At 42.3% G+C, this 20,553-nt stretch overlaps 1 pseudogene; it reads left to right on the top strand.

The window, feature by feature from the left end:
• Nucleotides 1-4,578: 4,578 nt before the first annotated feature.
• On the top strand, nt 4,579-19,863 carry LOC129813503 (polyamine-transporting ATPase 13A3-like; annotated as a pseudogene).
• Nucleotides 19,864-20,553: the final 690 nt, after the last annotated feature.

The raw sequence follows: 20,553 nt of genomic DNA, 5'->3' as shown, positions 1-20,553 counted from the left end.
GTATTATAATTCTGTAAACTCAGTATTTACCATGTGTGTACTTTCAAAGAAATTCTTGATTAAATGGGTTGTGAAATGGAATATTTTTATTTGTCACATTTTTTCTTTAAACATTCATCACAAAGACTTTGCCTCTTGCAGAGTGACAGGTGTGCAATAGGTGAAAAAGAGCATTTCATCAAGATTCAACAAAAGTGATTGTTAGTATTCTCTCATATGCTGTAGACTAGTAGACTGCCATTACTGATACTACCATTACGGACACTCCTTTTATTGGTGACAAAGTTTAGAAGTCCACCTCTTCTCGATCAGTGATCAGACTGCACCCAGTGCATTTGAGCGTTTGAACGTCTTGAAAAACAATATGGCTTAAAGGTCCAATGCAGCCGTTTTTATCTCGATATCAAATCATTTCTGGTTAACAATTAAGTACTTTACTGTGATTGTTTTAAATTAAAAGGGTCAAAAAGAAACAAAAATAGCTTAGCAAAGAGCAATTTCCCATGCAAGAATTTTGCTAAGTGGTTTGAGCGTGCAGGGGAAAACTGAAAATTATATGTTATTGGCAGAGAAGTTTGGAACTCTCTTTCTTATTGGTGTATTTACTAATTTATAGCATGGTGATGTCACAATGGAAAGTCAAAACCCTCCCACCAAAAACAGGCAGACATTTCTGGCAGTCTTTTTAAAGTGCTCTTACATTAAAAAGGCATTATTATCATTTTCACAATTTCACAGTCTTATTCCAACCTCATAGTGTGGAAATACACTGAGTGTACAAAACATTAAGAACACCTTCCTAATGTTGACTCCAATGGTTCCCACAGTTGTGTCAAGATGTCTGGATGCCCTTTTGGTGGAGGGAAACTGTTGAGCATGAATAACCCAGCAGCAGCGCAGTTCTTGACACAAAATGGTGCGCCTGGCAATTACTACCATACCCCGTTCAAAGGCATTTAAATCTTTTGTCTTGCCCATTCACCCTGTGAATGGTACACATACATAATCCATGTCTCAATTGTCTCAAGGCTTAAAAATCCTTCTTTAACCTGTCTCCTCCCCTTCATCTAGACTGATTGAAGTGGATTTAACAAGTGACATCAATAAGGGATCATAGCTTTCACCTGGTCAGTCTATGTAATGAAAAGAGCAGGTGTTCCTAATGTTTTGTACACTCGGTGTGTATATAAAACATAGGATAATCATCTTTTTGACTGCACTGGGCCTTTAATTTGCCTAAGTGAAATGACCGAACAAGAACAGCCAGGTGTTGAGCAGAACAGACAGAAAGATATTACGTTTAGGTGAAGTTCACTAGTTGGTTTGTCTCAATCAGAAGCAATGTATGCCACAGCACTAGAACAGTAACACACACGCTCTTATTGTGAGAGACGATAAGAACTTAAGTATTGCTTTCACATTCTCCCAAGCGTCTTACATTGTTGGCAATTAATGTCACCATCTGCAAAGGAGAGCTGACTAATCATCAACTAAATGTAAAGATGCTAGGAAACACACCTTTTTCACTGTTATCACCAAAAGTTCTCCCTTTACACCAACTGCATGATGCTCATTGTTGTGGCTATCGTGATTGGTTAAGATGGTGTGACCTCTCTACCTTACTTGAACCATTGTCCCTCTGGTCTGAGGAAGCAGGGGGTCAATTTAAAACCTCTTCTGGAAAGAATGGAACATTTACATGTTGCAACATCTTTATTGACACAGACAGGGTTGAAGAGCACACAGCCTTTCTTAATGCTGATAAGGAGGTCTGAACAAGACAACACAGACCAACAACACAGATGAGCCAAGTGTCAGTCAATTAATATTGTTAGTTATTTGTATAGCACATTAAACCAATGATTTTGTCAGAAAGGGATTGACATCATTCCGGGCTGATTCTGACGCAATCAAAGGTAAAAATGTCAAGGTACACTACATGACCAAAAGTATGTGGACACCTGCTCGTCGAACATCTCATTCCAAAATCATGGGCATTAATATGGAGTTGGTCCCCCCTTTGCTGACATAACAGCCTCCACTCTTCTGGGAAGGCATTCCACTAGATGTCGGAACATTTCTGCAGGGACTTGCTTCCATTCAGCCACAAGAGCATTACTGAGGTCGGGCACTGATGTTGGGCAGTTAGGCCTGGCTCGCAGATGACCTTCCAATTTATCCCAAAGGTGTTCGACGGAATTGAGGTCAGGGGTCTGTGCAGGCCAGTCAAGTAATTCCTCACCGATCTCAACAAACCATTTCTGTATGGACCTCGCTTTGTGCATGGGGGCATTGTCATGCTGAAACAGAAAAAAGCTTTCCCTAAACTGTTGCCACAAAGTTGGAAGCACAGAATTGTACCATTCTCCTGTCATCCGCCGAACCCAGATTCTGCCAAATGATGAAGCGTGATTCATCATTCCAGAGAACGCGTTTCCACTGCTCCAGAGTCCAATGGCGGCGAGTTTTACAACACTCCAAGCCGACGCTTGGCATTGCGCATGGTGATCTTATACCCCGTGTACACTAGTATGCGGTGTCGTGCGGAGAAACACCACTTCCCATTAATATTCAATGGAAGGAAAGTGGTGAGAAGCGGAGAAGGCGGGGAACCGTTGGTCATTGCGAACGTGGCGTAGGCAGGAGGCGGTGAAAAAGTTCAGCATTTCCCAACTTTATGGAAATCACCAGCGGCGACGACCAATCATATCGAGTGGTTCCCATGACGAATTTGATGCTATGCGACCCATCGCTGGTGACTTTCTCAGTAAAGATGGCTGACAAAAATATTAGGATGGAAGCAAATGTAAGTAATTATAACGTCATAACGAGTCATGAAACAAATGTACAGTTGAGAGGAATATGTAGCCGATCTGTGTATGGACCCTAAAACGTTTGGTATAAATATTAGTTCAGAACCTAGCTATGAACCTCAGCTATCATAGCCTGTTGTATCGACTTCAAAACAGTCTGAATGGCAATAATGAAGCCTATGGATTGAGTAGAATATAATATAACTCTATTGTGCCAAGGGTGCAAGTCCTATATACTGTACATGTAGTTATTACCAAGCATGAGATCCCCACATTGTAGCCTGTACATTGAATATATTCACTGATCATGTACTCTACCTTGGCAAATAAAGGTGCGGTTCAGGTATGAATGTCTGTGAGACATTCTTTTTCAGTCATATCCAATACCAAGAGTATCAAACTCCAGTCTTTGAATGATGCTGTGTCTGCATGTACGTATTACAATTATAAACTTCAACAGTGTTTACCACTCCTGCTCCTGGGACATCAATGGTTGCACAATGTAACTATGCAATAGACTAGAAACGTGATTTAACTAGTGAAAGGCTGATTTGTAATTCTTATATACAGAAACAGAATTTAAAAAACAGTACACTACACTTCCTACGCATCATGCAAACAATCTAAAACCGGTTCATCTCAACCTAAAACTCCCTTCATCTGCATTGATCTGAGGACACAGGATAGGTGTAGTATTTCATCAAATTAGAGACTTCATTTCAACCAGTTGAGAATGTGAAACGCTTATTGAAAGAAGTTCATTATCCAAGTAATATAAATACATAATGCATGCATTATAAATATTAGAATTGTAAATACAAGTTCAATCTGTACTTTTATGTACATCTGGTGTGCATGATAAAAACAGGAAGAAAGAGGAGGTGGGTAGAGAGGTGTAAGAAAGAGTGCAAAAGACAGAAAGGGAAAGTGGTATAAACAGAGGAGCAGGGATAGCATATGATTAATGAATTACAGTGCTACCCTAATATTCTCTCAGTTCATCACAATTACATAATAGTGTCTCTAGCGGTGTCTCCTAACAGCCAATTGGCCTGAAGGTTATCTTATGAGCGGGTGGGATGGTGATGATGAGATTGGGGGTTGGCACCCTCTCTCACATCAAAACATATGTGCAGAAGAGCCTTGTTTTTTTTAAATTCCCTACACTGTCAGTCATCATAATCATCAGGAGGTGAAATGCAAAACTGACCTTGTATCATTAACTCTGGGACTACTACATCTCTATCTGTTTTTCAACGTAAAGCATCTCTTTAATAATACTTCCTGTTGACCCGACCAAGTGACCTCTCACCTCTGATCATGCTGTGTCCTCTATGTGTCAGCCAGTTCAGATTCGGGAGGGGTTCATTGACACAGCTGATATAACCTAGAGGATTTGGGGAGAAGGGGGGAGAGGGATGAAGTGAAGGGGAGAGACTGTAATTGAGAAAATACGGTAGTTAATGAGACAATGTTCAACAGGAATCTGTGTGTGTGGTCTCACCTGGTGTCCACACTAAATAGCTGCAGAGTACTTTATACTCAAAAGCAACATGCATAAAAACATAAAAACATGAGGACAAACAATATAGCATAGTTATATAAATAGAAATAATGAAGTGTCATACTATTCTCAATGGTTGGCCCTCTTGCCTATTCTTTGAAGGTGGAAGGAGCCACAGTTATACACCTTAGCCTGCTTACTGCACAACACAATCCATCAATCCGATTGATACACAAGTGTGTAGGTGCACTCTCATTGAAGATGGTTTGGACCTTTGAGGGATCCAGAGAGTTGAAAAGGACAGGTGAGAATGAGAGGGATATGCTGTGTCCATGTTTTTATGCTCATGGCCTCCATGGGAGAGATATTCTCTTCTACCATGTAACAGTTATCTTCTGTCTGTGAACCTCCTTTGTCCTTTAGTGAGAGAGTTATTAATGATCTATGATAAAGTCAGTCGATGAATACCACAGCTCCTTTGTTTGCCCCAGTCCTCGCACGACACCCTGACCCTAGTGCCCTCATGTAACCTCACTATGTAAAAGGGATAGTTACACATTTACTTAAGGTTGTAGTTACCTTTGAGGATTATTCAGTCAGAAACCCCAAATATGCGCTTGTTTACTTAGCTACAGCCCCCTACAGGGAAAAACACCAAACGGATGTTAGATCACCTTCTAAAGACAATTTCATCCTAATTCTCTTTTTCCTCAGTTTCTCTTCCAAAGGTAGACGGAGAACTTTCCGGGGACCCACTGGACCTGAAGATGTTCAACGCCACAGGCTGGGTCAGTCAGTCTACATTCTGTTTCAAAGTTGTCTCAATGTTTTGTCAATGTTGTCTCTGTTCCTGTATGGATATTGTAACCTACAGTACATTCTGTTATAGCTATGCTAACAATGCTACATGCTAACGCCGTTTCTGTATGACTACTGTAGCAATATTGATGTTACACATACTGATATTACACAGGAAATTGAAATGTTTTGACTTGAATTTGCATTGTTTTTGCTCAAGAAAGTTTGCCTGACTTCATATATTTTTCTGTCATGACTACGACACAAAGCATATTGACTGATGGTGGCAGCCGTGGGATCCTTTCTGTTATAGCTATGCTCAGAGTGCGAATTACACCGTGACATTCGGGGGGGGGGGGGGGTCTCTATTCAAAACAAATATGGGTCTAATCATAAAGATGTAATTTAATGTGGCATGAACACAACCAGTCATGATGCTTTCATCTGATTGTCAAACAAATCACTTCAAAAAGTAGGCTACCAGTGCATGTTTTGTCCACTCCAATATAATCCAAACAGTACAATGCATGTACCCTCACGCTTTTTGATGAATGGAAATGGACATCTGTGTGCCTAATGACATTTGGCGATTGCCGTTGATTAGGCCTACATTAAGCGATGCGTCTTGCTGACAAATGTACCTTTTTTGACACCTGAAACGTGGCTGAAACTGTCCCGGGAAAAACGGGATGGTCACCCTAACACACACGGCCAATTTACTAGGTTAGGCTACAATGTGTAGGCCTATTACCATGAACTTCAAACAGGCCCACCGGAAGCCAGTGATATATTGGGACAAAATTAGGTGGGTAAAGTCTGATTGCTGGTTGCGGTGAAGAAAGGAACGCACCCTATACTTTCAATGCATTTTTCTGAAAATGGTGGGTAAACAGCGTTTACCCTCTACTATGCCTACACCACTGCCGGTAGCCTACCCTCTCAGCCGAGGCAATTGTACACACATGAACACATACAGAACAGGTAGCCTACATTCAACATAATACAGGAGTTGTATTATGTTGCACCTTAGCCTTTGAGTTGTCCATAATTCATGAGTTGAATTCTTTTTCTTTTTTTTGTCTGTTTATTTGTCATTGTAAAATTATTCTTATTTACAATGACGGCCTACCCCGGCCAAACCCTAAAACCAGACAACACTGGGCGCCTTCCTATGGGACTCACAATCACAGCCGGTTGTGATACAGCCCAGGATTGAACCAGTGTCTGTAGTGATGCCTCTAGCACTGAGATGCAGTGCCTTAGACCACTGCGCCACTCGGGAGCCCTTGGGAGGCTTCACAGATTCTGTGACATAAAACACTGCCTTTCGTCCATTACATGAATTACATTTATGACAGTGTTATTTGTAATTATTAAGCATTTAACAATTTAATTAGAACATCTTGGAGATCTCAGAAAATGTACTGTAAGTGTAACTATGTCAACATAACATTTCGTTTTGTTTCACTGTGAAATCAGTTCTCACGGGCACACAAAACCAAAATAATGTAGGTCTTTTTTGCTGGATCGAATCCCCAAGCTGACAAGGTAAAAATCTGTGGTTCTGCCCATGAGCACGGCAGTTAACCCACTGTTCCCCGGGTGCCAAAGACGTGTTGGTCGATTAAGGCAGCCCCCCGCACCTCTGATTCAGAGGGGTTGGGTTTATTGCGGAAGACACATTTCAGTTGAATACATTCAGTTGAACAACTGACTAGGTATCCCCCTTTCCCTTTCCCTATGCCATTGCAAAATTGAATGCTTCTAACCGAAAAAGTAAACTATAGGCCTACTGTTATGGATTGGATGCGCATTGATTGGTGTCTTGCTGTAGGCTAGTTGTCTAGTGATATTGTCGACCATCATCAACTGATCCAGGAAAGAAACCAAACATTGATAGAAAATTATAAAGCTAAATAAATGGTCAACTTTTTCTGACCACGGAGAACGCTAGTACCAGCATGCAACTGAAAAACAAAGCAATGAGCTCTTTAAACAGCTGACTGACAAAAAGCAAACAATGATATATCAAAGAATAAATCTAATATATCGGAATAAAGGGATAGGCAATTTTTTTTTATCAAGGGCGCATGGAAAACAAATGGCAAAAAATGAGCAAGTACAAAGGAAAATCGATGCAAATGAGCTCAGCTGAGGTCTGATGCAGCACTACTGAGTGGACAGTGCCGTGGACAGGGAGACAGTTTGTGTAGCCACATAGAAATAAAGGAATGGTTTAAAACATGACAGAGAGGTGGGGGTGTTCGTTTCATTTGGAAGCTTTTATTTTCATATTTACCACTGCATTTTAAACAAATAGGAGAATGGTTAAATTTGCATTATTTAGACACCCCCAAAAGTTTGACTTTTGTTACATTTAGGGGAGCTAATGTCTCATTCAGGGGAGCTGAGCCCCCCCGGTTCCCCCGTAATTCGCACCCTGGCTATGCTAACAATGCTATATACTAAGACAAGAACACAATCCCTTCCATAAGCATATGTGCCAGACTGTTTCTGCATTCAGCAATGTTACATCATTGCTTTGACAAGATAGCAAAAAGATGGCAAAAGCAGACTGGCATTCAGGCTACTTGTCTAAATCACTTTCGCCTGTCAGAAGGGGCTGACAGTTTTCAAGGGGGTCCCTGATGTTGCTTAACACCAATGATTGTGATTCCTAGATTCTGGAGGAGCCTACAGACTAAGAGACAGCCCTCTACAATTCCATAATGCCCAACGCAGGTGCTCCCCAAGGTCAACCAGGAAGTCAATCTAGCAAAGGACATGGTAAAGTATCCATAGTATGCTCACTCTTACCTCTCTACGTCTACATACCTGTTAAATATACTTTAGGCTTATGTTCTCCTTTACTTTTCAGGAGCTGTCTGAGTTGACGGTAAGAAGTCTGAGGACATTTTTCAAAAGCATATTTCTTTCTTTCCTTGAGTGTTGATTTGTATGTGAATGGATAGGTTGAATGGATAATGTTTGACTGACCGTGTGCTATCTGTCTGTCCCAAATCATCATATGAGATTGGGATTGTTTGCCAGTTCCCCTTCTCGTCGGCTCTACAGAGGACGAATGTGGTGGTCCAGAGGCTGGGAAGAAGGGCATGGACATCTACCTCAAGGGGGCGCCAGAGGTTGTGGCCAGCCTCTGCAGAGAGGACAAATATTAGTGAGACCCTTATATTACCAACTCTTACCAGGGAGAAGCTTGCCAGAACATGTGCTTCTATTCCAGTACCCAACCTGTATGTGGACTGTCAAGACAGGCTTTGGAAACACTTAAAATGATATAGACATTATTTCAGGGTAACTGACTGTAACCCATATTTACTCTTCTTTTTTCTTCTTTTAGTATCGGAGAGCTTTACCGAGACACTGGAGTCTGGGGTTCAGAGTCATAACCCTGGCCCATCGCCAGCTGGAGGCCAAACTCTCCTGGCCAAACTCAGAATGGGCTGAATACTGTAAGCGGCAATTTTGCAGTAGCAAGTTGACTTTGAAAAGGTAAAAGAGGAGGCTTGACTTCCAGGATCTGGTGGAAGTAAACGTTTTTTTATACAGAGCTTTGGGAAACAAGTGTTCACGTGAAAATGCAGTGACTAATAAGCAGCAGAGGCAACAAAAAAAAACAAGGCCACTAGCGTTGTGTAGTAAAACATGGCTAAAAGGCATGGCTCAAAGGCCAAGTCTCAAGATGATATAGTCATTCTGAATTACGAATACATGCATCGTTACAGACGTTGGTTGATATGAAACTGATACAACTTCCAATTGAACAACGAGAACAGTGAAGACATTGGCTACTTTAGGGTACAGAGTGAAATTCAGCAGTTTAGTTCAAGATTGGATTGTCAGTTCCTGAAGCCTAGAATTCTGTGTCCTGACATCTGATACAAAGATACATGGAAAACACTTGTGGACTTTTGATGATTATAAGCGAAAACATGTGAGGACGTGGTCGTCGTCGATCTTGTTTGTCTGGATCGGCCCACACAATACAATGTGCCGAACCAATCACAGTAATAAGAACTAGCTTATTTCCTGTTGGAAGATTCAAGACATTTGTAACCTTGAGTTAGCTAGATTCTTTTTATCTAGGATACTTTTTTGTTGTTGTTGTATTGTCTGTTTTCTATTCCTGTCATGGATCTCAGAGAGACCAATATGGAGGTCCTTGGGCTCATAATCATGCCAAACAAGCTGAAGGAAGAGACTGTCAGGGTTTTAAAAAGACCTACGACGTACAAACATTCGCACTGTGATGGTTACTGGTGCGTAAGGCAATCTTATACACAGTCTTCACTCACAGTAAAACATGTTGAGATTGATGTACTGTAGCATGTGCCAATCTTACCATACATCCACCAGCGCTTTAGACTCTGAAGTAACCACCAGTACTGCAACTGCTATTATGTCATTTGGGATTACTAAACTAGCTATGACTAGGTCCCACACCTACAGTGGTAACAATGGAAATGTATAGCATCTTGTTATTCCCTCTCTCGGTCTGTAGGTGATAATATGCTCTAAACCATATCAGTAGCCAGAGACTGTGGGATGATAAGCACCTCATGAGAGGGTCATCATAGCAGACGCCACACCTCCCAAAGACATCCAGCCTTCTCGGATCAATTGGCACCACACAGTGAACCACTCCACCAGCATGGACAACCACATTGAGGTGATGGAAGAACAGCATTGTAGATTCATATTCAATTATTCTATGAAGACATGATCTGAGTTTATTAAGCAAGTCTCCCTTGGAAACAAGATACTGCTTTATGTATCAATGAAGTCCTTTATAAAAAAATAAAGTATGTGTGTTATTTTAAAAAGGTAAGCTACACACTGTATGTGATGCATCATGGCCGTTCACGCCCCACTTTTCTCTATTGTTCCACAGTCAGTGGAGATCAGCCTTGAAGATATTTGCCACGTGGCCTATGGTGAGCAGCCCACGCAGCAGGAGCAGCGCTACCACTTTGCCATGAGTGGCAGGTCCTTCGCTGTCGTCACAGAAAACTATCCTGACTTGGTCCAAAAGGTCAGTGCCACATTCCATCCCTCTATTTGGACAACTGAAATGAAAGGACTGTAGCACATACTAAATTGCTACATTCTACATTCTACATGTTTACTGCCTCCTATAACCATCCTGTGTAGACTGGGTTTGTAAGACCTTGATAGTAGACCCTTATGGATAATATGGCTGCGTTTACACAGGCAGCCTAATTCTGACCTTTTTACACTAATTGGTCTTTTGACCAATCTGATCAGCTCTTTTGACAATAATTGGGCAATAGATTAGAATTGGGCTGCCTGTGTCAACACAGCCTATGTCACACTGTAGTACAACATCATTTGATGGTAGTTTCTTCTCTGGGTGGTTCTGTAGTTGGCACTGCAGGACACAATACTCGCCTGCATGGCTCCTGACCAGAAGACTCAGCTGGTGTGTTGAGTGAGTCTCCTCTTCAGCACTAACCATTTGAGCACAAGACGTTGAAAAGACGTCCTTTCAACATCTTGTGCTCACTGGGAGCTGTTAGCCAGTATTACATTGGCCACATGGCGTTAATTGCCTCCGTGTTTTTTTTCTCTGCAGCTATACTGTAGGGATGTGTGGTGATGGTGCCAATGACTGTAAGTATGGGGTTGTCGTTTTTCATGATGTTGGAAGAAATCCACTGGGTGCTTTTCATCTCATGCTATAAAAGCATGTTTTACTGCAATTATATGGTCCTCTGTAGCTCAGTTTGTAGAGAATGGCGCTCGCAACGCCAGGATAGTGGGTTCAATTCCTGCGACCATACTTGCGTAAAATGTATGCACACGTGAATCTACGTTGCTTTGGATAAAAGCGTCTGCTAAATGGCATATTTTATTACTGTAAATAATGTTTGAAGGGGCAGGTTAGTGTTGATATGATCAGGGCCCCTGTCCGTACCATAGGATCAGCTATTTACTGACTGAGCGCAAACATTTTAGTTGTTTAACAGACACTCAGGATGACATTGGTGAGTAGAGCCATAAGGGGGCAGTATTCTCATGACAGCCCTATTAGGAACAGACCTCTCTTTCTTGTAATGTATTACAGATTCAGCCTCTTGTATTTCTGCGATAAACTGTATTTTTTTCAGACATTGTTATGCAAACTGACAAAGAGACTCTTAACTTTCAACTGGCCTCCACGGGAATTGAACCCACAACCAGTGTCCCAAGGATTTTTTTGGAGCGCATTGAGAGACCTCCCCTCCCTCCAGGCCCTGAAGACAGCTCACAGTGGGATCTCCTTGTCAGCGCTGGGTGCCTCGGTCACCTCCCTCTTCATCTCCAACATCTCCAACCTCATTAGGTACTGTAGCATCCCTCTCATCAACCTTGTTAACTATCACTTTATTTTACAGTCCTTATACAGTTGGTACAAATTACATGGCAAGCTATAATGTACTTATTTTGGTAACAACATGATATCGAACGGTACTCAAACATGACCGTTAGTCGTTAGGTGCCGCTGCGGTCAAATATATATGCCACCTTGCACGATTCACTATTTCTTCAACAACAACAAAAAATACATTGAAAACTTTTGGTGTTCCCATATGTTTTTGCATGCGTTCAACCTTTACAGGACTAAGAAAAAAATATCTAAACTGAAATTAAGATTTTTCAATTTAATTAAGTAAACAAATGGCCGAGACTAAATTATTCAAAATTCGAATTAATTTGGTGGGAGGCAAGTGATTCTTGTTTATGTGTAATTGAACTCACATGTGGTAAGTTGCAGGTGCCTACAGGGTAAAAATAGCCATTCAACCAGTTTTGAAAAGAGAAAACAGAACATTGCACTCCATTGTAAAGTGCAAGGCTGCCAATGTATTTGACCGCAACTCTATAGCAATGTGAATAAACTATAGGCTATAACCGCCTGTGGAATAAAATGTATCTGTTGAGGTATTTGAAGTGCTGCATCAAAGTACTCTCTTCCAGAGTTGCCAGAGCAATTGTGAGCAATTGTATTCAACAGTGAGCAATTGTATTCATGCATAAAAAAAGCAAATAATGAAAGAAAAGCATTGCAAGTTTGAATTTTGTAAAGTTAGTGTGGGAGAGGTGGAACAATTATTGCTATCGCTCAATAATGACAAACCTCCTGGCATTGACAACCTACTGAGGATGGTAGCTGACTCTATAGCCACTCCTATCTGTCATATTTTTAATCTGAGTTTAGAGGAAAGTTTTTGTCCTCAGGCCTGGAGGGAAGCCAAAGTAATTCCGCTACCCAAGAGTGGTAAAGCGGCCTTTACTGGTTCTGACAGTAGACGTATAAGCTTGCTGCCAGCGCTTAGCAAACTGTTGGAAAAAATTGTGTTGGACCAAATACAATGCTATTTCTCTGTAAACAAATAAACAACAGACTTTCAGCATGCTTATAGAGAAGGGCACTCAACATGTACTGCACTGACACAAATGACTGATGATTGATTGAAAAAAATTGATAATAAGAAGATTGTGGGAGCTGTACTGTTAGATTTCAGTGCAGCCTTTGATATTATTTACCATGACCAGTTGTTGAAAAAACGTATGTGTTATGGCTTTTCAACCTCTGCATTATCGTAGATTCAGAGCTATCTATCTCATTTAACTCAGAGGGTTTTCTTTAATGGAAGCTTCTCTAATGTCAAAGATATAAAGTGTGGTGTACCGCAGGGCAGCTCTCTAGGCCCTCTACTCTATTCTATTTTTACCAATGACCTGCGACTGGCATTAAACAAAGCATGTGTGTCCATTTATGCTGATGATTCAGCCAAATACGCATCAGCAACCACAGCTAATGAAGTCACTGAAACCCTTAACAAAGAGTGGCAGTCTGTTTTGGAATGGGTGGCCAGTAATAAACTGGTCCTGAACATCTCTAAAACTAAGAGCATTATATTATTGTACATTTGTACATTATTGGTACAAATCATTCCTTAATAAGTTCTAGACCTCAGCTGAAACTGGTAATGAAGGGTGTGGCTGTTGAACAAGTTGAGGAGACTAAATTATTTGGCGTTACTTTAGATTGTAAACTGTCATGGTCAAAACATATAGATTAAATGTTTGTAAAGATGGTGAGAAGTCTGGCCGTAATAAAGACATGATCTGCTTTTTTGACACCACACTCCACTAAGCAGGTTCTGCAGGCTCTAGCATTGTCTAATCTTGATTATTGTTCAGTTATGTTGTCCAGTGCTGCAAGGAAATACCTAGTTATGCTGCAGCTGGCCCAGAACAGAGCTGCACAATTTGCTCTTAATTGTAATCAGAGGGCTGATATAAATACTATGCATGCCAGTCTCTCTTGGCTAAGAGTTGAGGAGAGACTGACTACAGCACTTCTTCTTATTATAAGAAACATTAATGTGCTGAAAATCCCAAATTGTTTGCATAGTCAACTTACACACAGGTCTGACACACACACTTATCCCACCAGACATGCCACCAGGGGTCTTCTCACATTCCCCAAATCCAGAACAAATTCAAGAAAGCGTACAGTATTATATAGAGCCCTAATTGCATGGAACTTCCTTCCATCTCATATTGCTCAAATAAACAGTAAACCTGGTTTAAAAAAACAGATAAAGCAACACCTCGCGGCACAACGCCTCTCCCCTATTTGACCTAGATAGTTTGTGTGTATTAATTGATATGTAGGCTACCTGTGCCTTTACATTTTTTTATGTAGTTCTGTTCTTGAGCTGTTCTTGTCTATTAATGTTCTGTATTAGGTCATCCTGTATTATGTTTCATGTTTTGTGTGGACCCCAGGAAGAGTAGCTGCTGCTTTTGCAACAGCTAATGGGGATCCTAATAAAATACCAAATACCAGACTGAATGATGGCCTGTTGTTTCTCCACAGGGAAGGCCGAGCTGCTTCTGTCTGTTCAAGTTCATGGCTCTGTACAGCATCATCCAGTCACACTCCTCTACTCTGTGAGCACTGGTCCTCGGTCAGTTTAGCAGCTTTGATGAACTGACAAACAAGATACCGGCTGGTTTGAGATCAGTTTTAAGGGCTTGTGCTTCTCTCCTCAGCAGCCGAGGAGACTTCCAGTTCCACTTCATTGCCGTTGCTATCATCCTAATCATCGCCCTCACGAGTAGTGTGGATCTCTGTCTCCGACATATTTCAGCTAGCATTACCCGAGCCGAGTGTTTCAACAGACGCTGTACTAAACATCCCAACCACTTTATGAGATTATTTGCCGTTGGGAAGAGACATCCAGCTCTTCCATTTATGCTCAACCTTTATGTGAATCACTTTAAGATTTTGCTGTAGAATTAGATGTGCTCCATGAATAACATGTATCATGATGTACTGTTGATTGATTTCCAATCATTCTTTATTACCAGTGAGTCTGACCAGGCGTGGAAGGATTTGCGTGGTGCGGCAGCCCCCATCCAGTCTGATCTCCGGCCCTCTGCTGTTCTCTGTGCTGACCCAGATCCTGTCTGTACACTGCTACTACTCGCTGTTTATTAGCTATGCATAGTCACTTCACCCCCACCTACATGTACAAATTACCTCAACTAACCTGTACTCCCCGCACACTGACTCGGTACCGGTGCCCCCTGTATATAGCCTCGTCATTGTTATTCTTATTGTGTCCCTTTTGATTATTAACTTTTATTTTAGTCTACTTGGTAAATATTTTCTTAACTCGTCTTGAACTGCACTGTTGGTTTAGGGCTTGTAAGTAAGCATTTCACGGTAAAGTGTACACTTGTTGTATTCGGTGCATGTGACAAATAAAGTTTGATTTGATTTGATCCTCACCTACTTGGCCTTCCAGGTCCTGGCCTTCCTCTGGATCCGAGGCCAGAGCTGGCACGAGAAATGGACGCCCCTCTCAGAGTGTGTACTGCACTGCCTGGGCTGTGGGGGAAGGAAACTGGGACACCTATTTGGCTATTTTGACTCTCCACCACGCCACCTAGTTGTGTAATTACATCTAAGAAGTCCATCCAAAGGTCAATGAAGGTCACCCTTTGACTTTGCTCTGGATGACAGTTACCATCATGGCATATCCTGTAAACAATCAGAGGTACAATATCTGGCCCATGTAATTAGGACCAAGAAATGTAACTTCATGCTAACCCAAGTTCCTCTTCAACAGTGCCTGTGATGTTTCCAGTGCCAGTGTCACCCATGGTCTCAACGTAACGTCACATGTCGACCACAAGAACATCAAGAACTACGAGAACACTCCTCCTTCCAGTACCTAGCTGTGGCCATCATCTTCTCCAAGGGGAAGCCTTTCGGACAGCCAAGCTACAAAAACTGTAAGTTTCCCCGGTGTGTCGTCTACAATGCACTGATGAACAGTGTTTGAATCCACTGCAGATATACTTACATAGAAACAACTAAATGCAACCTTTACAATGCTAATGTTACTGTTTTACATAGAGCTAACATAAAGCAAAGTTTATTCTGAAGCTCTTGTTTACAGTATACATTGGCTTGCGAAATATTCACCCCCCTTGGCATTTTTCCTATTTTGTTGCCTTACAACCTGGAATTAAAATCGATTTGCTGGGGGGTTTGTATCATTTGATTTACAAAACATGCCTACCACTTTTAAAATGCTAAATATTTTTTCTTGTGAAACAAACAAGAAATAAGACAAAAAAAACAGAAAACTTGAGCGTGTATTCACCCCCCACCCAAAGTCAATAGTTTCTAGAGCCACCTTTTGCAGCGATTACAGCTGCAAGTCTCTTGGGGTATGTCTCTATTAGCTTGGCACATCTAGCCACTGTGATTTTTGCCCATTCTTCAAGGCAAAACTGCTCCAGCTCCTTCAAGTTGGATGGGTTCCTCTGGTGTACAGCGATCTTTAAGTCCTACCACATATTCTCAATTGGACTGAGGTCTGGGCTTTTTTATTTATTTATTTTATTTCACCTTTATTTAACCAGGTAGGCTAGTTGAGAACAAGTTCTCATTTACAACTGCGACCTGGCCAAGATTAAGCAAAGCAGTTCGACACATACAACAACACAGAGTTACACAGGGAATAAACAAACATACAGTCAATAATACAGTAGAAAAAAGGCTATATACAGTGTGTGCAAATGAGGTAAGATAAGGGAGATAAGGCAATAAATAGGCCATAATTACGAGGTAATAACAATATTGTAACGGTGTTCCTCCCCCTCTTCATACGAAGAGGAGGAGTAGTGATTCGACCAACATGCAGCGGGTTGTGAATACATAATGATACTTTATTAACAAGACGAAACTAAACACACGAAGAACACTTGATAATTTTACAAAACAACAAAACAAAGTAGACAGACCTGAACGAGAGTACTTACATAACACACGAAGCACGTAGGAACAGGTACAGACTATAACACACGAACGAACAGACGCTACAGTCCCGTGTGGTGCGCAGACACAGACACGGACGACAATCACCCACAAACAAACAGTGAGAACAACCTACCTTAATATGACTCTCAATCAGAGAAAACGTCAACCACCTGCCTCTAATTGAGAGGCATACCAGGCAACCCAAAACCAACATAGAAACAGAAAACATAGACTGCCCACCCAAAACTCACGCCCTGACCATCAAACACATACAAAACAACAGAAAACAGGTCAGGAACGTGACAGAACCCCCCCTCAAGGTGCGAACTCCGGGCGCACCCCTAAAACTCAAGGGGAGGGTCTGGGTGGGCATCTGTCCGCGGTGGCGGCTCCGGCGGTGGACGAGGACACCACTCCACAACTGTCTTTGTCCCCCTCCTTAGCGTCCTTTGAGTGGCGACCCTCGCCCCCGACCATGGTCCAGGAACCTTCACTAAGGCCCCTCCTACATAGAGGAGACAGCTCGGGACAGAGAGGTAGCTCAGGACAGAGAGGTAGCTCAGGACAGAGAGGTAGCTCAGGACAGAGGGACAACTCTGTACTAATGGCAGCTCCGGACTGGGTGGCAGCTCCGGACTGGGTGGCAGCTCCGGACTGGGTGGCAGCTCCGGACTGGGTGGCAGCTCCGGACTGGGTGGCAGCTCCGGACTGAGTGGCAGCTCCAGACTGTAGGGCAGCTCCGGACTGTAGGGCAGCTCATGACTGTAGGGCAGCTCATGACTGGAGGGTAGCTCATGACTGGAGGGCAGCTCATGACTGGAGGGCAGCTCATGACTGGAGGGCAGCTCATGACTGTAGGGCAGCTCATGACTGTAGGGCAGCTCATGACTGGAGGGCAGCTCATGACTGGAGGGCAGCTCATGACTGGAGGGCAGCTCATGACTGGAGGGCAGCTCATGACTGGAGGGCAGCTCATGACTGTAGGGCAGCTCATGACAGCTCATGACTGGAGGGCAGCTCATGACTGGAGGGCAGCTCATGACTGGAGGGCAGCTCATGACTGGAGGGCAGCTCATGACTGGAGGGCAGCTCCTGACTGGCTGGCGGTTCTGGCAGCTCCTGACTGGCTGGCGGCTCTGGCAGCTCCTGACTGGCTGGCGGCTCTGGCAGCTCCTGACTGGCTGGCGGCTCTGGCAGCTCCTGACTGGCTGGCGGCTCTGGCAGCTCCTGACTGGCTGGCGGCTCTGGCAGCTCCTGACTGACGGACGGCTCTGGCAGCTCCTGACTGGCTGGCGGCTCTGGCAGCTCCTGACTGGCTGGCGGCTCTGGCAGCTCCTGACTGGCTGGCGGCTCTGGCATAGCATTAGCATTTTCCTTGATGGCCAAAAAGCTACATTTTAGTCTCATCTGACCAGAGTACCTTCTTCCATATGTTTGGGTAGTCTCCCACATGCCTTTTGGTGAACACCAAACGTGTTTGCTTATGTATTTTTTTAAGCAATGTATTTTTTTCTGGCCACTCTTCCATAAAGCGCATCTCTGTGGAGTGTACGGCTTAAAGTGGTCCTATGGACAGATACTCCAATCTCCTCTGTGGAGCTTTGCAGCTCCTTCAGGGTTATCTTTGGTCTTTTTGTTGCCTCTGATTAATGCCCTCCTTGCCTGGTCTTTGAGTTTTGGTGGGCGGCCCTCTCTTGGCAGGTTTGTTGTGGTGCCATATTCTTTCCATTTTTTAATAATGGATTTAATGGTGCTCCAGGGGATGTTCAAAGTTATGGATATTTTTTTATAACCCAACCCCGAGCTGTACTTCTCCACAACTTTGTCCCTGAACTGTTTGGAGAGCTCCTTGGTCTTCATGGTGATGCTTGCTTGGTGGTACACCTTGCTTAGTGGTGTTGCCGACTCTGGGGCCTTTCAGAACAGGTGTATATATACTGAGATCATGTGACAGATCATCTGACACTTAGATTGCACACAGGTGGACTTCATTTAACTAATTATGTCACTTCTGAAGGTAATTGGTTGCACTAGATCTTATTTTGGGGCTTCATAGCAAAGGGGGTGAATACATATGCCCGCACCACTTTTCCGTTGTTTTTATTTGTAATTTTTTTAAACGTGTTATTTTTTTAATTTCACTTCACCGATTTGGACTATTTTGTGTATGTCCATTACATGAAATCCAAATAAAAATCCATTTAAATTACAGGTTGTAATGCAACAAAATAGGAAAAACACCAAGGGGGATGAATAATTTTACAAGGCACTGTACCTCATCTGATATGTAAATTAAATTGTCCATAGTTTGTATGAGCAGCAAAATTACCTTGTTCAAACCGATCTCAATAGTGAGCCAAAATGGTCGACCCAAAATGGCTGCCTTTGCCTGGCATTATGTCATGTACTGTAGTGTATGCCTTGCCTTGTGATGCTTTTGTTTTGAGATTCTAGGCAACCCCATCCCATTGCGGCCTTTCCCTGTAGATTGTGTGTGTTCCCTTGAATGGCGCATAGCGGGGGTCATCACTGTAATAGTGAATGCAGCTGTGTCTTTTCTATTGGAGGTATATTATTAGAGAATTTCATATGTACAATTAATCTCTATAGCCAATTAATTGACAGCTTGTTGAGAATCTTGCATGTAGAAATCTGTGATTTATTAAATCACACTAATCCAATCAATTGATACAACAATCTCAAAGTAATCAAATACAACAATCACATTGAATCAATATTTCTTAATGAATCCATAGGCAGATGCTTTTTTATTTTTGACAGTTGTCCTGAGTGACACCCATGTCTTTTCTCGTAACCTTGTCAACACCCCTTACTATGTATGATCAGTAGCCATTTTGTTTTCACTCCTGCCCAATGGAATCTCCCGTAGACTTTGTACCTTGACATCATCTTCTGTAGGCTGGTGTTCAGTTGAGACGAGCAGGGGGGGGCAGTGATGGCATGGGCGTCACCTCTGCTGCTCACACACCTCCGGTTGGGACATTTTCGGCTTTGCGTCTTTTTCTCTCTTTCACTCCAGACCTAGTGCATCTTTTTTGACCCCAAGTAAGGCTCCCTCCCTTTCCCCCCGCTGTGCATGGAGAACGTGGATACATTGATCCTTGCTCTGGCTTCTGAGGTGCTTTACATTCAATGTGTTTATTTTGTGCTGAATTTGTCTGCCTTTTTCATGATCGAAGAAGGCTGTGAATGGAAAATGTGATATGCCTACAGTGATTGTTGAAAAATCACTGTTTTTCTTACTGTTCTAGCTTTGCTAAGAATTAACAAGTTACATTAAAATCACTAGTAATTACAGATGCATGTATGGAAAGTTTCAGTCCTATAACCATTATTAGGTTCTATGATCAATTTTTTTATTTTTTTATTCTCACATAGATCAGAGAAATGTGTTGTTTTACATGGTCAGCCATAGTAGAACAGCACTCCTGGAGTAAATTAGGGTTAAGTGCCTTGCTCAAGGGCACATTGACAGATTTTTCACCTTGGGTACTCGAACCAGTGACCTTTCAGTTACTAACCCAACACTCTAACCGCTAGGCTATCTTGTAGACAATACTGTTGTCAAAAACTGCTTTTCAGAAATATCTGCAAATCTTTATGTTAGCACACCTTGAGTTTAAGTGGTTCATCTTAATATTGGATATAAAAGAATATTGTCTGATGCGATATTCACTGATATTGATATCATGTTTTTAGAGATTATCGTCCAACACTGATATATAGTCTGATATATCATGCATTCTTACTAGGAATAAAAAAGAAAAATACTATTTGCTTTGCAGCAATTGAAAAGTGCCTACTGCAACTGTGGTCTATGCTGTTTTCTTGTCTATTGTACCATTTCTAGTCTGCTAATGTGTCGCGATCGTTTGTAGAATTAACGGACCAAGGCGCAGCGTGCATAGAGTTCCACATGTTTAATTAAAGAAACTCACCAAAACAATACAGAAAAAAACGAAACGTGAAGTCAAATGCAGTGCTCACAGGCAACTACACACAAACAAACAAGATCCCACAAAAACCCAGTGGAAAAAGGCTCTGGACTG

Source organism: Salvelinus fontinalis, chromosome 17, assembly GCF_029448725.1.
Source record: "Salvelinus fontinalis isolate EN_2023a chromosome 17, ASM2944872v1, whole genome shotgun sequence".
In the NCBI taxonomy this organism is placed as follows: Eukaryota; Metazoa; Chordata; class Actinopteri; order Salmoniformes; family Salmonidae; genus Salvelinus; species Salvelinus fontinalis.
This window is presented reverse-complemented; position numbering and strand designations above follow the sequence as displayed.